The sequence below is a fragment of the Triticum dicoccoides genome, chromosome 7B (genome assembly GCF_002162155.2).
Source record: "Triticum dicoccoides isolate Atlit2015 ecotype Zavitan chromosome 7B, WEW_v2.0, whole genome shotgun sequence".
Taxonomy (NCBI): domain Eukaryota; kingdom Viridiplantae; phylum Streptophyta; class Magnoliopsida; order Poales; family Poaceae; genus Triticum; species Triticum dicoccoides.
Genome location: NC_041393.1, coordinates 425,583,989 through 425,604,900, shown reverse-complemented (window position 1 = coordinate 425,604,900; position 20,912 = coordinate 425,583,989).

Genomic DNA, 20,912 nt, shown 5'->3' with positions numbered 1-20,912 from the left:
ATGAAGTGGAAAGTTTCCGTTTTTTGGGAGAAAAAATTGAAACGGAGAGAAGCCAACATTTCGTTTCATTGGATTGCGCCATCGAGCAAAACCAACATTTAAATTACGTTTGTCGCATTTGTGTCTCACCCTCCTCCACGGCTCGACCCCACACGGTCGCTCGGCATGCCACTCAGCGCAAATCGAGTATACGATAACTTTCCCGCCTGCTTGTCGATGGATCGCACCATGGAGTACTAGAACTATTGGAAGAGATTGACGAGTTGGGGGAGGACAGCTAGCTGTAGCACAGACTCCCAAGAACTTTTTACAAGCATGTTATAGCCGGCTATTGCGACGTTTGAACATGGAGCAGTCGTGTGCACCGGGAAGCGGCATGGGTGACGCTCTCTCGGCCGGCACCAGTGAGAGGTCGCTTCCGCTCTGGCCGGGCATGAATGCGGCGCTGACCGTTTCGGGTGGGAAGCATGCGCGGGTGATGAAGAGGGTTCGAATTGGTCAGGAGCGGGCGTGGCAGCGGTCCAGACACCCGCAAACAAGAGATGTTGTACGTTAATATTGCTGCATATATAATTAACAACGTAAATAATGTGCCAGTTGGACAAATATGATTGGAGATGGACATGGAGACGGAATTTTACATAAACACATATATTCATGTGTATGTCTATGTGTGTGTGCACGACCACTCTCGCGACCTGGAAGTGGGCCGTGTTTTTCATCAGGTTTTCTTTCTTGGTACGTTAAAAAATTGTCCGCCAGTTTTCATTTCTTTTTTCCAGGAATGCACGTATTCTATTTAAAACCACTGCAATGGAGAGGTTTTTTTACTCCACTTTATATATAGTCTGTTGTTTGATAGGGTTACTCGCGTCTCGCTCTATCACCCTCTCCATATCAAAAAAAGATGACAGTGTCCACTCAATCTCTCTCCTCACCGGTGGTCACAGATCCGGCTGAATCCCATCCGCTGTGGGAGGTGAGGAGATGCAGCATTGACGTTGTCGCCGTCGGTGATGCAGGAAGCTGATGCTCACCGTCCTCTCGGAGCTGGCGCTGGCACGGACGAAAATCCTCCGCACCATTGTTCGCTACCGTCGTGTGGGCAGTTCTTGCCCACCCGCCTAAGTGATATCTCGCCCACCTGAGGTATAACTTCTTGTACTGGTCCAGCTCCCCTGGTCGCTGCATGCGGGTTTTCTTTTGTGCGACTAATCCCCAGCTCCCCAGGTAGAGTAGCTAGGGTATGTCAGCTGGTCCAACATCACCTACTAATATAGAGGAAATGCCACTCAGAAAGTTGTCCTAATTTATGCCTTGGTGGAGGTATACATGTTGTTTCGACAAAAAGTACATGGTGGTTGTGCGGTCATTGTCCATATGCTCCTATTGCTACTGCTAATCTAATACTATCACTAGTTAAATGAAGAAATGGTTTTTTCTTGGATATCTTGCTTAGTTCCCATCAAGATAATCATTATGCTTCTATTTGTTGGTGTACTTTTCATTAATTCTTATTTACAATTGAGATGTCATTGTTAATCTTGTGCCACTACCAAAACAAAGTAACAACACTATATCCCTTTTTTATATTTTTGCAAACAGCAATGCGTATCTCCATACCCAGGCATGTCTTCCTCAATTTTAGTGGAACTGCACAAAACTGGATGGCCGTTGTTGTTCCGCCTCACTGTCCTCTGCCACGTGGTTCTTCCTTCCTCGAGCTTGATTAATTAGAAGAAATAGACCACAATGAGGATTTGTCAAACTTCATAGGTGCCTCATCCAAACTTGATGCCAAACGGATGATGCATCACCATGATGACCTATCGATGCTCATGGTTGCACCTCATGGTTGTGTCGGCTGGTGAAGCTGATCGATATTCCACGAAAAAAAATCTGTCTTCCATCAGTGCTCTTTGCTTTTACCCACAAACATGATATCCTTCATCAGTTCACCTTGGTTGCATTGGAGACGCTGTTGTCTTTCACGTTGGTGCAACTTTATCACACAATTGGCTATGAACCAAATGTTTCCTCGAAGAAGGATCGGCGTTGGTACTAGGAGCATAAGTTTTGTATTGATTTCTAGGCCTTCTCACAACCTTGTCTTCAGCTCTCCTGTAATTTTATTTGTCCAGCTATTAACTTTGATTAAGAAATGGTGTAGACTAAAAACCCGGATGGACGTAGTAGCCCTCCATTTTTATTTACTCCGCATATTAGATTTGACTGAAGTCAAACTTTGTAAAGTTTGACCAATTTTAGGCCGAACACAACAAACCATAATTATTGAGAGAGGGCAACTTGTACATAATCTAAACCTTTTCGATAATTGAAATTAAAATTCTTTATTTGTACACACTCTCACACGTTTCCGATAATTTGGCGCATGTGTGGTTGTTTACTTAAGGGAGGGTAGTGTACCGCACGTGAAGCACGGGAAGTGCGACCAGGACACGTGGATCATTAGTTTATAGGAAGTAATAGTTTTTTTCTCTGGTATGTTAAATAAAGAGTTTTGTTTCGTACTTACACAATTTAAAACGATTATTATGGAGAGAATAAGAAAACCACTCCACTATATATTAGTAGTATACACGAGTACTATATGGACGCAGCTTCATTGACTTAGTGCACCTGCCTTTGGGTTTATGATAGGTGGGCCGAAAATGTGGCTGGCCCACCTGTCATACAGCCAAAAGCAGGTGTGGTTAAGGCACCGGAGCTCAGTCCGTACTACAGTATATATATATGTAGTACTATATAAGTTGGAGCCTCAGCGCTTGTTCGCTAGGGTTTGCACTATCCACACTCTCGCCGCATTACATATATATATACACTTTGGAGGCTCAGCATTGCTTTGCTAGGGTTTGCTATATTCACACTCTCACTCCCTCTTCACAAGATCTAAACAAGACTGCATTGGCCTCTGTCTCTCTCTCCCCCCTCACAGCTGGTGAAGGAGGCGTCCGGATCCTGTCGCACCGGGAAGGGGAGGAGGTGCAACGTTCACTCTATCGCCTTCGGTGATCCACTGCCGGCTGTGCTGTTCCCTTTCACCCAGCGCCTATGCGGGAGGGCCTCCTACCCCTTCCTCCTCGCTATCGTAAGTACTATGGGCAGATCCGGCCTCCCTCCGCACGCCTTGCCACATCCCGACGACCCTAAGGTGTAAGTTTCTTTGAAACCGTCATTGCTCTAGCTGCATGCAGATCTTTTTCGATTCTGTAGTTGAATCTAGTTCTTGGTTCAAAGAGGAAAGAAGTGTGCCATGGGGTGGAGCATGAATCTAGGACATGGTTCAATGAGGAAAGGAGGGCGAAAAAGTAGTATAGACTGGCTATCCAGCCGCTTTGTTGGTCGAAAAGGAAAAAATGGGGGTAACCCAGTACACACATTTGTAAGGAACCGATATCTTGGATGAAAACGGAAAGAAAATGGGGGGTCGGGTAGTTTGTGCGGGACTAGATTTGCTGCCCTCACATAGGAAAATGGTTCAAAGAGAACAATTTGGGACCAACGCAGATATGCTGCTTGGCTACATACTCGGCATCACCCATTTATACGTGTGGATGCACATGGTGCTGGCATGTCCCATGTCCCATGTACCATACAACTATTTTGTTGTTGTTAATCTAAGAATGCCGCTGGAAAATTGAAGCAATGCCACTGCTAAAAGTAAATTAATTTTTTTAACGAATGTTGATTTAAGAGAATGTATGTTAATATAAATCAATGCAACAATTTTAGAAATGTTATTGTCCTACTTTGTTTTCCATCAAGATAAGTTAGATGCTTATTTTTGTCGCCGTATGTTTAATCCTCCTTTATTGACCAGTAATTGTTTCCTTTTTGCCTCTGTTAAACAGGGATGTTTATTCAACTTGTTGTTATGGAGAACTTAAATGTCACATCGGCGAGTTTTCTTGATTTAGTTGAACTACACAAAACAAGATTGGATTTCCTATTCGTGTTGGCAGATTCGTAGGTGATCTTGTCACTATGATGAACGGTTAGTACCTTCCTTCATCCACATGATCGTGTAGTGTGCTTTGAAATTCTGTGCTACTTGTATTGGTACTGTTTTAGGAAGATGTTGTGCCTTCATCCTCCTTTATTGGCTAGTAATTGATTCCTTTTTTGCCTCTGTTAAAACATGGATATCTATTCAACTTGTTGCTATTGTGACATTTTTCTTCACTACGATAAATACTTATGTTTTAAGAGTGTTTTCTGTAGTTCAACTTGAATGTCGCACCGGCGAGTTTGCTTAATTTTGGTGGAACTGCACAGAAGGAGATCGAGATTTGTTTCAAGTCTTGCTCGCGAGTTGTTTCAAATCTTGATCTCATCCACATAATGGTGCAGTGTGCTTTGAGATGTTGTGCTACTTGTATTGGTACTGTTTTGGATAAATGTTGAATTGAAGCTATTGAACTGATGTCTTTTACCATTAGCTAAGAAAAAATTGTTCCAACCCAGACATGATGCTTGTTGCTTGCTTACACAAAACTCTACATCACCCCCTTTATAAGTAGATGGAAGCATATGGTGTTGTTGCGCCCAATCTCTCCTGGAAGTGTTTATGTTTTTTGTTAATCTAATGCCGCTGGTAAAATTAAGAAATGCCACTCTCGGGATTAACTACTGAATCTTAGTTCGAAACTGCAACACTTGTTAGGGATCGGCGGGAGTACCATTTCTATTAGGGATCGACCGGAGTACATGTTTAAGAAATCTATTGTTGAGATAATGTATCTGTTAATATATAAGTTACAATGTTTTACAAATGGTACTATCCTGCTTTGTAGTTCTTTCTACTCCCTCCGTTCCAAAATAGATGACCCAACTTTATACTAAAGTTTAGTATAAAGTTGGGTCATCTATTTTAGAATGGAGGGAGTACATGTTTAACCAAGGTATTGTTAAGATAATGTCTTTGTTAATATGAATCAGTCACGTTGTTTTAGGAATGGTACTTTTCTGCTTTGTAATTTTTATTCATGTTGAAACAAGGCATTGTTAAGATAATGTCTACGTTAATATGAATGAATCACGCTGTTTCAGAATTGCTACTATCCTGCTTTGTTTCACATTAAGATAAGGTAGTTGTCTTTTCTTCTAGGAGTATAAGTCATCCATCATTATTTCTCAGTAATTTTCCCCTTATACCTATTGTTGCATACAAGGATATCAAGGGGTTGTTTGGTTCTTCCCTGTGTGAGCCTGGCCAATCGGTTTTATTTCGACTTTGATTTTAGTTGAACTGCACAAAATGAGCCAATGTGTTTAAGGCAAACTATTGCATTATTGGGCCCAGTTGATCTTTCCACTTTGCAGAAAGAAGCAGTCACTGTTTGCACTACATTACACAAGGAATGATCGAGATGCTTTACAAAGTATTAGTAGACGCTGGTGACATGACTGGTCTGCTGAGACCATTGGCAACTTAGCAACACGTGGAGTGCAAAATTCACTCCAGAATTAAAGGTATGACCAAGTCAGATGCCGACGCAGCTGTAATAAACAAAGTCAATATCAGCCTTCATCCACATGTTCAAGGGACAGAACTCTGTCCAGCAGAATACAACCTTTAAGAAGCGTAACAAGAAAGACAAAAAGAGAGATGGCTACTTTACTTGTGGTTCAAAGGAACACTAGGCAAACAAGTTCCTAAAAAAGTACAAGAAGCCAGGACAGGACTCTAAGTCTGTCAATGTCACTCGAAGTAGCAACGATGGGGCATCTGGGTATGGTAATTTGTTTAACATACTTTCAGTTTGTTAGTCCACCGATTGGTGGGTAGACACTGAGGCCAATATTGATGTGTGTGTTGATGTGTCTTTGATTTTTGCAGCATATAAATATGAAATCCACATGGATGCTCAACTTGATTTTAGTGGAACTGCACAAAATGTTGAGATGGTTCGTGTCCTCCATAATACTTCATCATGCACAATACATCGAATGGTTCTCTAATCATTCGTTGTCACCTTGAGCCACCGAACTATCAGCTGACGAACTGATGAAAAACACTGACTGTTCCATAATCATAGGCATTACATATTTTCAATGGGAAAACCTTGTCAAAGTTTAATAATTGATGTTACCAAGAAGACATTAGTTTAATATATTGGGATTGGAAAACCTTGTCAAATTTTGCTCATTCATGTTAGCCAGAAGACATGCATTTGATATTTTTGAGTGTGACACCCTTTGTTGTGAGCAGCGTTGATCGTTTTTTCCTATTCCTGTGTTCAGTCTGCTGAGATGCATAGTCACATGAATGTTGACTTATGTAAGGTATTTTAAGAGTTTGTCCTGAATGTTATCTATGTAATGCCAGGCCTTATTTGTTTGATTGCAAAGCTGAGCTTGGAATGTTGTGTCATGCGGCATCACGGTCTGTTCACCATGCCTCCTGAGAATAACTCTTCGTTTTGTTTTGCATGTTGATCTAATGCCAGTGATTCGCATGTTAAGAAGATCATCCTCTTATGTTGTTTTTGTGCTTAAGAAGTTCATCGTCTTATGTTTCATTCATAGCCTATACGACAACTCGAGTAGGTTAGAGGTGAAACCATATGATCTTCCGACCAACGCATCATATTAGGCCATGATTGGAGCGGCCCACAGCTGGGACCAAGCAGCTCGAGCAGTATTTGTGTTTTTGAGGTGTGAGCACTATAGAGTTTTTCTTGAGCGATGTTTTCGTTGTTGTTCACAGGAGAGAAGGGCATTAACTAGGCGGGATGTGGCCCGTCTAGCCCAGGCCAGATATACAGCCCAGATATTAATTTTTTTTCAAGCTGAAAATGGCTAGCCCGGCTATACTTTTTTTTAGGAATACCCAGGCAAGGTCAACTTGTTATTCTCTGCCCCATAGGGCTGCAAATCTTTCTTAGGAGGGATGCATTAGGCTTAACAGGAAAATGGGCTTTAAGAAATAATAAATGGGATGTAATTATAAAAACTGGGCAGTAACTATAAAAAATGCACCAAAAACGTAATTAGTTTATAAAATATTATTTTTGGATTTTGTACATTTTAATTTCATTAGTTGTTGTGCATGCAATGTTTCGTCCGATTTTTACGTAATACAAATTTATATTGAAATTGTATTTAATCTGACTAGAAATTTTGGGATAAAAATATTTCGGATCCCATCAAAATGTGGGAAATTTTATTGAATTCTACTTTGAACGGTTGGTTGTAATTATTAATCGTTGTCCTAGCTAGAAAATGGGCTGTACTTTTAACAAACTCTAAATGGGTTGTAGTAAATTCCATTAGAATTCAAAAATGGGTTGTACATTCTTACAAATCGCAAATGGGCTATAAGTTCTCTGCCACACACATGTGACCTACTAAGTTGGCACGTCCCCTAAGAAAGGTAAGTTGACGCGTATGCAAGGCTTTGTCAACTTATAGTCAACACACAGTTCTAGCAGCAGCAGCCGTTGGATGTCCATCCAACGGATGTCGTGCTTCTTCTTCAATCTCGGATATTCTAGCTTCAGCCGCCCAAAAAATATTTCCTCCCCCTGACATATGGGGCGCACCGTTTCGGAGGCTGACTTGTGGGCCTACTAAGTTTACGCGTACCAAGGGCTTTGTCAACTTAGTCAATATAAACGATTCTAGTTGCAGTCACCGTACGATGTCCATCCAATGGCCGTCATGCTTCTTCAACCTCTGGTCTTCTTGCTCCAGCCTCCTAAAGAAGCTCCGATCGTGCTGCCTGCTCCTGCCTCCCATGGCCGGCTGTGCTGCCGCGGACGCCTCACCGCCCCCTACTACTCCCACCACTGGCCAGGCCATCCCTCCACTCACCCACACCCCCTGTTATTCTGTGGCGACGGCACCCTCACATAGAAGTTGAACTAGTGAACCCTCCTACACCTCTCCGTGTGGGACTCCATTGCTGCGTCTTCCCCTGATCCGCATCGTCCCCTTCCCAGGCCTCGCTGTCGTCCACCTCCCTGGTGCTCTCGGTGCGGCGTGGTCAACGTGGTCAAGGAACGACTTCCATCGGACGTGGACTGTACGTGAAGAGGCTGACAGCTGGGTCAACGGCCGCACACAAGGAAATGCCTCCTTATTACGCGCAAAATAGTGATTCCTCCACCTGACATTTGGGACCCACTAGAAGGGCCTTACTATTTCACGAAAAAAACATTCCTCCCGCTTACAGGTCGGACCCACCAGCTATATCTTTGCATGCAAGGAAGTGCCTCCTTATTACGCACAAAAAAATGAATACTCCCCCTGCTAGCTGGGACCCATCATAGTGGGAGGCTGACTTGTGGGCCTACTAAGTTGACGGGAATGGAGGGCTTTGTCAACTTATTCAATATGAATGATTCTAGATCTAGTGACCGTACGATGTCCATCCAACGTCTGTAGTGCTTCTTCAACCTCCGGTCTTCTTGCTCCAGCCGCCCAAAGCAGCGCCGGTCGTGCCGCCTGCTCCTGCCTCCCATGGCCGGCTGTGCTGCCGTGGAGGCCTCACCGACCCCTACTACTCCCACCGCTAGCCAGGCCATCCCTCCACTCACCCACACCCCCTGTTATTCTGCGGCGATGGCAGCCTCACACCAAAGCCGAACCAGTGAACCCACATACTCCTCTCTGGGTGGGCATCCACTATCGCGTCTTCCCCGGCTCCGTGTCTTCCCCTTCCTAGGCCTCGCCGTCGTCCACCGCCCAGGTGCTCTCGGCGCGGCGTGGTCAACATGGTCAAGGAACGACTTCCATCGGAAGAGTACTGTAGATGGAGAGGCTGACAACTGGGTCCAAGACCGTAGCAAGGAAGTGCCTCCTTATTACGCGAAAAATAATGATTCCTCCACCTGACAGCAGGTACCCACCGGGCCGGCCACCATATATTCATGAAAAAATGTTTCCCCCAGACTGTTGGGACCCACCAGCTACATCTTCACACACAAGGAAGTGCGTCCATATTATGGGCAAAAAAATGATTCACCCCCTGACTACTGGGACGCACCAGCTACATCTTCGCACGCAAGGAAATGGTTGACAGTCGGGACCCACCTGGTCGAAGCGTACGTAGCATTGTCATTATGGTCGTGAACGTGTACGTACATACTGGTCGATGTAGAGGCGTGCACGTGTCGTAGTAGAGGCACGTGCATTTGGTAGTAGAGGCACGCACGTAGCATGTAGACATACGTACAGCGGCCAAGGTGCAAGAAAGTTAATGCATCCACGTGCGTCCATACGGGCGGGGTCTTGAACGCCTTGTCGCCCATATGTACGGTCAGGGCTCGTGTACATGGTTGGGTCCAAACGGAGAAACTGCATCATCGTCGTGTTCATGGGCAGCCAACTAGCTGGGTCGGAACAGGATGTGTCGTGTTCATCAGGAGCCAACCGACTTGGACGGAACAACCGATGGAAACGTGCCCTGGCGTACTGCAGAACAGAGGAAACGACATCGTGTTCGACCGGCCATGGTCGAAACAGGGGTCCTATTCACCGGGAGGGGTCTGGCGTACCACAAAATGGAGGAAACAGACTTCTGTTGGACCTCCTACGGTCAAAACGGGGTCCTATTGATCGTAAGGGGTGTGGCATACCGCAAAACGGAGGAAACGGACTTGTGTTGGAGCGCTACGGTCAAAACAGGGGTCCTATTCATCGGGAGGGGTGTGGCATACCGCAAAACGGGATTCCATGGGATACTGTTCGTCTCCATCGTCGACCTCCTCCAGCCTCCATGGGCTACTGTTCATCCATCGTCGACCTCCTCCAACCTCCACCTGCGACTGTTCATCCATGAGCTCCTGTTCATCCAGCCTCCACCGTGCGCTCCTCCACCGGCTACTATTCAACAAGCCCTCTCCACGGGGTCCTGTTCAAGCACCCCTCAATGGGCTACTCTTCGTCCAGCCCTCCACCAGCTACTGTTCAACCAGCCTTCCACGGCGTCCTGTTCATCCAGCCCAACACGGGGTCCTGTTCATCCACCCCCAACCGGCTCAATCGGGTCCTGTTCATCCAGCGGCAATGCCCTCTACTACCACGGGGTCCTGTTCATCCAACCCCCCACCGGGAACTGTTCATCCACCCCCCAACAATGCTCACTGTTCATCCGGAGGTAGCATCGATCGGTTTCAGTTAGCAGCAGTAGCGAAGGAATCGCTCAATTGGGTTTAGTTAGCAGCCTGCAGTGCACACTACTAGAAAAAGGCCTGCTGGTGGCGCACCTGTTTTGGCTACTAATGGCGCACTATAGGTGCGACACTAGCATCATGCCATTAGAATTTAATACAAATGGTGCACCCATTAGTATACCAGATACTAATGGCGCACCAGGGAGTGCGCCATTAGTATATCACCCGGTGTGCTATTACTATCTGACTTAGTAATGGCGCACCACATGGAAGTGCGCCGTCACTAACAATTTTTTTTTAAAAAAATTTAAAAAAAAATTTCAAATTTTTTTTCCATTTTTTTTCGTTTTTTCTTAATATCGGGTCACTATGGCTTAATCTCGGGTCAATATGCTTAATCTCAAGTCAAATTGCACTAAGTGGTCAAACTTCCCGAAAGGTCACCAATCCTCACACTACTCCAGCCCGAGCACGCTTAACTTCGCAGTTCTATCCAACCGCAGCACCACCTCACTTAACAGGCACTTGTTGATATATCTATCATATCAATCCTATTAAACCTTGTTGATGTCTAGGACTTTGTTCATATTCATGAGTATGATGAAATTTTGAAAAATATTTCAAACTTCCCGGTCATATTACGTATCATCTTTTGAAAAAAAAATCCAAAAAAATTCGATTTCCAAAAAAAAATTCCCGGTCATATTACGTATCATTTATCAAATGGTGCGCCACTAGTAAGTTTGAAATTTTTTCCATTTTTCCCCTCTAGATCTTAAAAGCCCCGTAACTTTTTTCAGTTAGGTTTCTGAGGATTTGTAAAATGTTTAACGGGGTTCCCCCTCTGTTAAATTCGGATGTAACTTGTCGAGTAGATGATTTTTCATATAAAAAACTTTTAAATCCGAGTTCGTATGCAAAAGTTATGCCCATTTTACAAATTCCACAGAGATTTTGCAAATAAAGTCGAAATTCATATTTGTAAATTTTCCCAACAAGTAGACCACATATCACATGGGAAACTTCTTTTCTTTTATTTTTTTGACATTTCCATTATTGTTTTTATTAATTTTTTTTAAAACTGAAAAGGCGGTCCATAGGAGGGGGGGTGCATTCGGGGGATTTTTGGTCAAAGTTAGTAATGGCGCACCGTGGGAGTGGTGCGCCATTACTAGTTAAACTAGTAATGGCGCACCACACCCACGATGCGCCATTACTAACTTTGAAAAAAAAATAAAAAAATGAAAAAAATTTGTAGTGGCGCACTGAGGGTGTGGTGCGCCATTACTAGTAAATACTATCCCCTGGTGCGCCATTACTAGTTTTGAAAAAAAAATTGTTAGTAGTGGCGCACCGTGGATGTGGTGCGCCATTAGTATTTGGACACTAATGGCGCACCAACACAAGGTGCTCCATTAGTATATAGTAGTGGCGTACTACATGTGTGGTGCGCCATTAATGTCCATATTATCTATAGCCCTTTTCCTAGTAGTGGCAATCGCTCGGGTTCAATAGGCGAACACCTCGATCGGGTTCAGTTAGAGCCCAATGACTCGCACCCACGCACGTGCATGTATGAGAGAAATGCGCAAACCTCCGTGCATCGCTCGGCCCCGACCACCCACCGTAACTGGGAACACCCCGATATTTTCCTCGCCCTCGCTTCTACCATGATTTTTTCCGTCATGGACAGCCCAAAGAATGTCATGCAGCTGCGTCTCCGGCCCGCCCAGGACGAAAAGCCCATTTTATGTCATGATTTTGTCACAGAAGTAGGAGCCCACCAGATCTATGATGATACCGTGTTTTGTCACAATTATCTTCACAAAGGTGTCATAAGCATGACAGATTTTTTTTTTCATTTGGCCCAAAATGTCATGGATGTGTCTTTTTTTTGTAGTGGAAGCAAAGATGGTTTGCTGCCCTCTAGGATTAGAGGTGCAGAAGATACATGCATGCCCTAATGACTGTATCCTCTACGGTGATGAGTACGAGGAATTCAACACATGCTCGGTATGTGGTGCATTGCGGTATAAGATCAGACAAGATGACCCTAGTGATGTTGAGGGCGAGCACCCTAGGAAGAAGGTTCCTACCAACGTGATGTGGTATGCTCCTATAATACCACGGTTGAAGCGTCTGTTAAGAAATAAAGAGCACGCCAAGTTATTGCGATGGCACAAAAAAGACCGTAAGAAAGACGGGAAGTTGAGAGCACCCGCTGACGGGTCACAGTGCATAAAAATCAAGAGAAGGTGGGGGAACTTTGCATTTGACACTAGGAACGTATGGTTTGGTTTAAGTGCAGATGGCATTAATCCATTGGGGAGCAGAGCAGCAACCATAGCACCTGGCTGCGACTCTAAGTATGTATAACCTTCCTCCTTGGCTTTGTATGAAGTGGAAGTTCATTATGATGCTAGTGCTCATCCAAGATCCTAAGCAACATGCCAATGACATTGATGTGTACCAAAGTCCATTAGTTGAAGAACTTTTACAGCTGCGGCATGGAAAAGGTGTATGTGTGTGGGATGAGCACAACCAGCAGGAATTTGACCTACATGCATTGTTGTTTGTAACCATCAATGATAACAATAGGAATTTGACCTACATGCATTGTTGTTTGTAACCATCAATGATTGGCCTACTCTTAGTATCCTTTTAGGATAGACAGACAAGGGATACCACGCATGCACGCACTGTTTAGATGATATCGAAAGTATATATTTGGACAAATGCAGGAACAATCCGTACTTGGGACATCATCGATTTCTTCCGCATGGAAAAGATGACATACTTGATATGGTCAAGGGTTTCCAACACTACAAAAAATACACTTCCATGATGATACATGTTTGTTACAGTAGGTCACGTTTTCTGTCATGTATGTACATCCATGACGAATTTATGACAGAATCAAGAAAGTCATACCTGTGCTATCATAGAAGTGTTCCATGACAATACCAAAATTATCATCACGAAAGTGTTCACTTCCACGACGACAAATGATGCGTCATGGAAATGCTTTTGACATGGGTAACTGACACATGGCATCCACCGTAACGGGTCACTGTGAAGCTATCGGGTCCGATTTTTGATCCGATAAACCGTTAACAGCCCGGACCAATGGTGATTTTCCATGTGTAAAATTCTCATTTGCCAAAGGAAACACGTGTCAACTCGTCATTTGGTTAGATAGGTGCCTATGATATGTCGACACATGCGAAGGCCCAACACTGGCCCATTTAGCTTAGAGAGGCCGACCCGTTTGACTTGGTCAAAAGTTAGCGGGCAGGCCCATGAAAAGCCTGTTAACAGTCTGTTTGCATATAGCCCATTTTATTTCCCAGTAACTCACGACCCGTTAGGACCTTCCCAAAATTGGCCCAACAACATCATGTGGGTCGTCGAATATAACACCAGCCCATTTCACTTTCGGTGCATCTATGGCCCACGACGTCTTTCGGCCCATATGAGGCCTTCTGTATCTTTAGGCCCTTTAGTGGCCCACGGTGAGTCTGGCCCATAATGAACAGTAAATATCATAGTACCCATTGACAGCCCATGATTTCCATGGGCCGTTTCCAGCCCGCGTTAGCTTTCGGCGTACTAACGGCCAATACGTTCTTGGGCACCTTTTCATCCCTCAATTACTTCCGGCCATTTACTGGCATGTTCCTCTAATGGGCCAAATTCGGCCCATGGTTAGAATCGGCCCGTTTGTGGCCTATTAACCCATTGCGCCATTTCCAGCCCGTCCTATATTCTGGCCAAATTAACGACCCGTTATGCCTATGACAGAATTAAGCCTTTGTTGTCTTCTGGCCTGTTAACGGCCCGTTACCGTGCTGGCCCGATACCAATTACGCCCATTTACAGCCCATGTGGACCCATTTATCCGACGGCCCGAGGTCCACCGATTCTATGGCCCGTTGGAGGCCCATATCCAACGGCCTGATGGAGGCCATTTATCCAATGGCACATAGGAGGCCCATGGATCCTACGGCCTGTAGCAAGGTTACCACGGTCCGTATATGGCCCATGGTTGTTGCAACCACTAGCAAACCAGGGAAAAAGAAAACTAGGAAATAAATAAGCCCGAAACTAACGCTAGGCTATTCAGGAAATTTCACAAATTACATCCAATGTGCATCAAAGTTCGCCACTACTGCAAATATAGGGAACACCCTACACTACACAATAATGGCTTGCTCTTTTCTTCAGCCGGTGGCTGCATGTTAAGAACAAATTTTGTATCGCAATGAAACAAACTACAACCATAAAACGAAAGGAAGGTTGGCATAAAAGTTAACAGTCTGGCAGATAAATGCACCACGAGAAGTTCAGAAGCTCAGTTCATTTGACCTGACTGTTATGTTTTCATGATGTATTGTACGATGAAGCACCATAACCTTCACCTTCATTTGTCCTAGGCTGCTGAAGAACATAGCAAATGTCTAATAGTCTCGTTTCAAAACCATGCATATCTTGACGACATCAAACAATGGCTGTCCTTGATTCACAAATGGTCTCTGTTAGGGAATGGACATGTGTCTGGAGCGCAGACATAACATTGTTTTGAGCTTGCATATCTTGATCATGAGGCAGTTTGGACGATATTTCCTTAACAACCAACCCAGTATTACGTAGGAACATGCTTTTGGCACTGTTATGGACACATACTGACCCACTGCAGCAAGAGGTGACATTGCCGTTATAGTTTCCTTGTCACCTTCAGAAGGTGGTGATTCCACCATTTTTTCAATAGCTTGCTGAAAAGTTGATTTTTTTACATTAGTAGTACCAGAACAGAAGATATTAAGGAGGCAGCACAACCAAACAAAATAGTTTGGTCTATATACAAAACTTATTCTGGTGAACCCGTGTAAAATATTAGTTGTATTTTACAGCAAAGTACATAATAAAACCAGGTCCAAAACATATGACCATTTACACTAACTACTAGGAAAACCCTTACCAGTAGCGCTGGTTTTTTGGCTATTAGTAGCGCGGGCAGGCGCGCTGCTGCTACGACACTACAACAATTTTTTCGCAGTAGCGCTTGTTTGAACCAGCGCTACTGCTATCTGTATCTAGCAGTAGCGCGCCTCTATCCATCGCTACTGCTAATACTAGTAGTGTGGCCCTTCAAAAAAAGGCTACTGGTAAGCAGCGCTGCTACTACTCCAATGCCCCACGCTACTGCTAGTATTTTCTTTTTTTATGTTGCTGTATTCGTATTTTTACAGGTTTTATATAGTTACAACATACATACACTGGAACTATATGAAAAAGGAATGTCTCATCATCATCATCGAAGTGGTACAACATATTCTCAACACAAATGATGTCGATCTTATCATCATCTCGAAATAGCGATACAAGTTAATGATGACATGTCTCTTACATTGTCGCCGTAGACACATTCATCATCTACCTAAACTAAGACATACACGATAAGAGCGATCACGATGATCAAAAGCGGTATTATGTAGTAGTTTTTGCAGCGGCGCTGGTTCTGAATCCCCTGTTGTGCTATGAATCTCAAGTAACTAGCTTCGGCTTCCGCTCTGCTATCAAACCCTTTCTGGCTTCAACCGGAGAAGCCAGAGACTTGGGCCTGACACTCTGGCCACTCATCATACACACCCGGAACATGCCCTACATACACGGCATACCACTTCCTTGCCATTGTTTAACATATATATACCATGAAGCGAATTCAACAATACAGTTATGAAATAGAAGCAACATATATAGAAACATAGTTAACAAATTTTATCGTACCGAATGTAATTAACTAGAGAGCGGCACCATACATCTAATAGTTTCATCGTACTGAGAGATTTGAAGTTTCGTCGTACAGAAAGTAACAAGTAACTAAACAGACACATTGTTTTTAAGCAGTGCACTCTTCCCATCTGTCCATATCCGGAAGGGTGCACCCAAGCTTAGTGAAAGGCATCATGTCCTGACGCTGTAGGGCAATGCGGGTTCGGACGTCAGCTCGCGATATTGGGCCGCCGTAGAACATCCCGTTCTCTTCGAGGACATCTTTGATGATGATGGACGCAATCTCCTGTTGGATCCGCTAGAAATCATTTCGAAGTTGATCATCTGGCACGGATCCAAAGGCTTCGTCCCATCTCTGGATATGGGTATCGGATGAAGATTTCATGCAAAGTGATTGCACATCCCTTCTGTACTCCATCATTAGATGGATGACGTAGAATCCATCATTCTCACTTCTTGCCGGTTGCTGGATGCAACAGAAGTCAGTCTTGTGGCTGAAACAAAGTCCGCCCTTATTTTTTTGTATTGGATGTAGCCACCCCACATGCTGAAGCCCAGCATAGATCTGTACAGAACATACTTTATGTGTGTGTAATCTTTCTTCTGTATGTTCTTCGACGGGTCCAACTATACAGCGCGGGAGTAACGCGGGCAAAGACCAATGAGAACGACACGACACCCCCTGCTCCGCAAATACACGATCAAGTTTAGCCTCCATGCGTGCAAAGTAACTATTGAAATGCACGAAAGGATGTATGTGTTATAGTCCTATCCACGGATGACTTACCTTGGATGATAAGGTAGGAGAATCATTTTTGGTCCTTATTACTGACCAAGAATTCTTCGATGTACTGACTCGCATATTGACGGTTGGTGTCGTTGATTAACAAGAAGCCCTCATGCATGTAGTATGGGTCCGTGACCACAAGACCGGTGACTTGCTCTCTCCTGACGATGTAGTTCATGTGTAGCGCATACAGGCAGACGAACGTAAAATCGAGTGTCCTCATTTGAAACATCTGGAAGATGTAATCCAACCTCAGGAAGAAGTGGTCCGCGGGGTATGTGTGGCCATACATCTTGCAACTGCTCGGCACATGAACCGTATAAAGTGGGTATCCTGGATCATCCGAGGCGAGGAGGCTTCTCTCTGTCGAAAGCACATGGTCATGGAGTCTCCTGAGATTCCCTTCTATGGAAGCTAGTGCATTCGCCGGTACCATTATCTCTCCCGCGACATGGATTAATGGCGCATGTTTCATCGGTACATGGTCAACCTTGGTCGAAGGCGGCTGGCTGCTATAACCAACATTGCCAGCCTTACTGGATTTTCTCACCGCCGGTCTCTTCCTCTGCTTCTTCTTGATGGGCTCAGGTGTTGGTGCGTCTGTCAGACCCTCCCTGAGCACCACCCCTAGTGTTGTCGGGCTCAGCTTTGGACGACTCTGGCTAATTAGTTGAGCTTGGGTGGAGCCGCCATCTGGAGGCATGTCATGCGAGGATTGCATGAACAAAGACTTCTTGCACTCCCGAGGACGTTCCGACTCTGGTACATGCATCTCATATTCATATGGTTGACTCATTGTTACTTCATTGTCAAAGGCAGTATTGAAATACTGGTTAGGGTCATCGTCGGCCTCCTCCATGTCATGATCCCTATCCTCTTCCATGGGGCAGATGACATCATCTACCGGCGGAACGGTTGGCCCTCCTTCCTCATGTCTCTCGATCTTAGCAAGGAGCACCGATGATGGTTGTACTTGTGTAGGTGGTGTTGTGGTCATACCTTGCTGAGGTCTCTTTGGTGTGCTCCCGACCACCTCGACATGAAGAAGATTTTTCGGCCACAGGATCGGCCAATTTTTGCATTGGCCAAGCTGCGTGGTGGTCTCGTCATCCTCTCCATTGGTTTGTATTGGACGAGGGAGACCCTCGTAGCCCGCTTTCACTCTCTCCATGGAGACCGTTAAGGCGTTATCAGGCATCTGCCGGCGGTGAAACAATCGATCCTTAGGCTTCACTATAGTACCCTTCCCAACATCCACCAACCCGCCCTTCATGTTGTAAAGGAGGGTGCACGGAGTGGAGTCGGCCTACAAAGACATATACGTGCGGCGTCGAAGATCCAAAAAGAATGTCAACTGAAGATTAATTAATTAGTTGAGTTGATGAAGGTGTGACGACGCGTATTTACTGTGAGGGCGTCGAGCTCTGCCAATGTCGACGGCCCGATATTCAAGCCAGAGACGGAGCTAGGGCTACTGTGAGAGCTGGGCGGAGGAGCAGGTGCTGGAGGAGGTACGTGTGCGGTTGCCATACAAGGTACGGGTATGGGTGTGGTGTTCATTGAGTTGGTCCCGGTGAAGCTGGGCATGGGAAAATCACTTGGTGGCGCATTTGGATTTTGTTGCACCCATGTGACCACTGTTGGAATCAAGCTTGTAAAGGCAGCCACCATATCAGATCTACAAGCAACGATTATCTCAGCTTTGGTCTCAGCTTTTTCTTTCTCCATCGCCCGCACCACCTTCTCGTCGATAGTCACTTGACTGAACTTCTTTCTCTGTCTCTTGGCCTCGGGGTCCTTGCTATAATAGTACTTCCAAGTGGCCCCATCCCCGGCGCCATGCACACGTCCATATTGCGGCCGCTGGCCGGGCGGGTGTCCCATCATTATGTTCATGGCCCGGTTGAAAGGAGTGTCCCACTTGTACTTCGCCGACGACTGAGTTGAATGAGTCGACGAGTCGCTCTCAGCCGCAAGCTTGTGTTGCTCTCTCTACAAAATGGACCGTGAATCATTTACGAATGCGACTAGAATTTAGTAGAAATCGTTGATCAGAACCTAATATGTAAGGTGGTAAAAGGATAATTACCAGTATTCTCATCAATTTCCTAGTCCACCCGTCGGTGGAAAAAATATTTTTCTTGGGGTCCCACGAGAATCGGGCCCTGATGAAGTCGTGCTCCTGCTGGTCGGTGAACTCAGCCAATGGGTCTGGGATCCCCTGACGTTCATGTTCTGCGTCCTACGTAGCCCACACGGGCCTCTTTCCCGTCTAACCACGACTTCCAAGGCGGTGGTTCCCCATGTTCTTTGCCTGCAGCTGCTTGCATATCTCCGACCTGGACTTGTCATCTTTTTCATTGCAAGTCTCCTTGAACTTTTCAAAGTCCTCTATCGTAATTTTCGGATTGTCTGCAACAATCTTGGCGTAGGTTTCATGGTCTACTTGAATTGCCTTTTTCACCCTAGTTTTCCAAGCCTCAATGCGTTCCTGAACTTCCCTAGGGCTTTGTTGTTGATTTTTTTCATGGCATCATCATCCAATGGGTCAACTTCGTCATTCCGACCGGGGAACAGGAATCTTGCATGCAACCTAGTTAGAAGCAGCTTCTTCAAATGTTCATTCTTCCGTATTTTTGTGGTGTTGATGTTAGCGGTATCCCGTAGGATGCAGGCTAGTTGGTTGCCATAACAAGCTGCCACTTCTCGCGGCTCTATTGGCTCAAACTCGCCAGGGTGCACTGCTGTGACCACCAGTCTTCCGGTGCCGAGCTCATTTGGGCGTCATGTCCTCTTTTCCTTCTTTACCTCACTGGCTTGGGTGGTCCCACCTTCCGTGCTATAGTTAGGAACATCATCAGCGCTAGTCTCAGTGCCCGTGTCGTTGGTGGCATCAGTGTTGGTACCGGCGCCATCACCGTCGTCATCCGTCATGACAAGGCGGTCCGGACACCCACCTTCCTATCTCTCCAGATCCGCTAGAAAGTCGAGGTAGGCGTGTGCTTGACTTATTGGGAGTGAGAACCTCCGGCCTCATCGGTCTCGTCATGTTTCCTAGGGTTCAGTGTCGTAGTCGTTTAATTATCGAGCTTTATGTAATAAAGTGAATAATGACAAAAAAGTGACCTTTGTTTTGCCAGAAATGTCGTTTCATTCCCGTCGCGACAAATCTCAAGCACTCGATATGTCCAACTTTCTAGCACAAGTCATACCGAAATTCACGGAAAATTTCGGCGTGACCTTTGCTAGAAAGTGCACATATAGAGCGCCTGAAATTTGCCAGCAAAAACATAGATCACTTAGCAGCCGGCAAAACATAGGTCACGTATAGAGCATCTCGCAAGCAATGGAGCAACTCCAAATGGACTCCAATGGACATCATTTCATTTCATTTTATAAACTTGCTGCTGTGTCCATCAACATTGCATTCAAATAAAATTGCAGACTACTGTAATGGACTAGTTACAGAAATGCAAAATTGATCACCGCAAATTTTCACTAACAATACTTTCTATACTTGCTGCCAATACAACTACTTGTTGCTTAAGAAAAAAGCAATCTTCAGTTTCCACTAATCTTCAGTGGCAGAAAAATGCAAAATTGATCACCGCATATTTTCAGTTCCAAATTTGCTGCAAACATGACACTTTCCAAGATATTTTTTTAGCATTGTTTTTTGCAATGATGCTAGCTACTCCATTTTCAGTGGCATATTCAGTGGCTACTTCATTTACTTTTTTTTGATAACTAGTTTTTAGTCCATATTTGGTTACATTTTGTAGGTTAATTCCTTGTGCTTATCAAGATAGTTGGTCCAACACTAAATGTTCAGTTATCAAAACTGAAATTTGCTGAAGTTTGCATAGTTATCGAAACTAAAATGTTCAGTTAACTGAAAATTTCAAAAATTTCTGTAAGTGAATAGTGTGCTCTAACTGAATTCAAATGAGATCATATTTGTATTCTAGTTTGCTTTGAATTCTGTTAGTGAACAATTCTAGTTCGCTCTAACTGAAAACAGCAGCAGCACACAGCAGCAGCAGCACACATGCATCAATGACAGCAAAAAAAGATAATGCAGGGGGAGAACCTGTTGTACCTTGCCGAGCACCTTTCTTCCGGCCACCTTCTCCTCCTTGCCGAGCACCTTGCTTCCGGCCAAACCTGCTGCAGAGAACACATACGACCGGTCA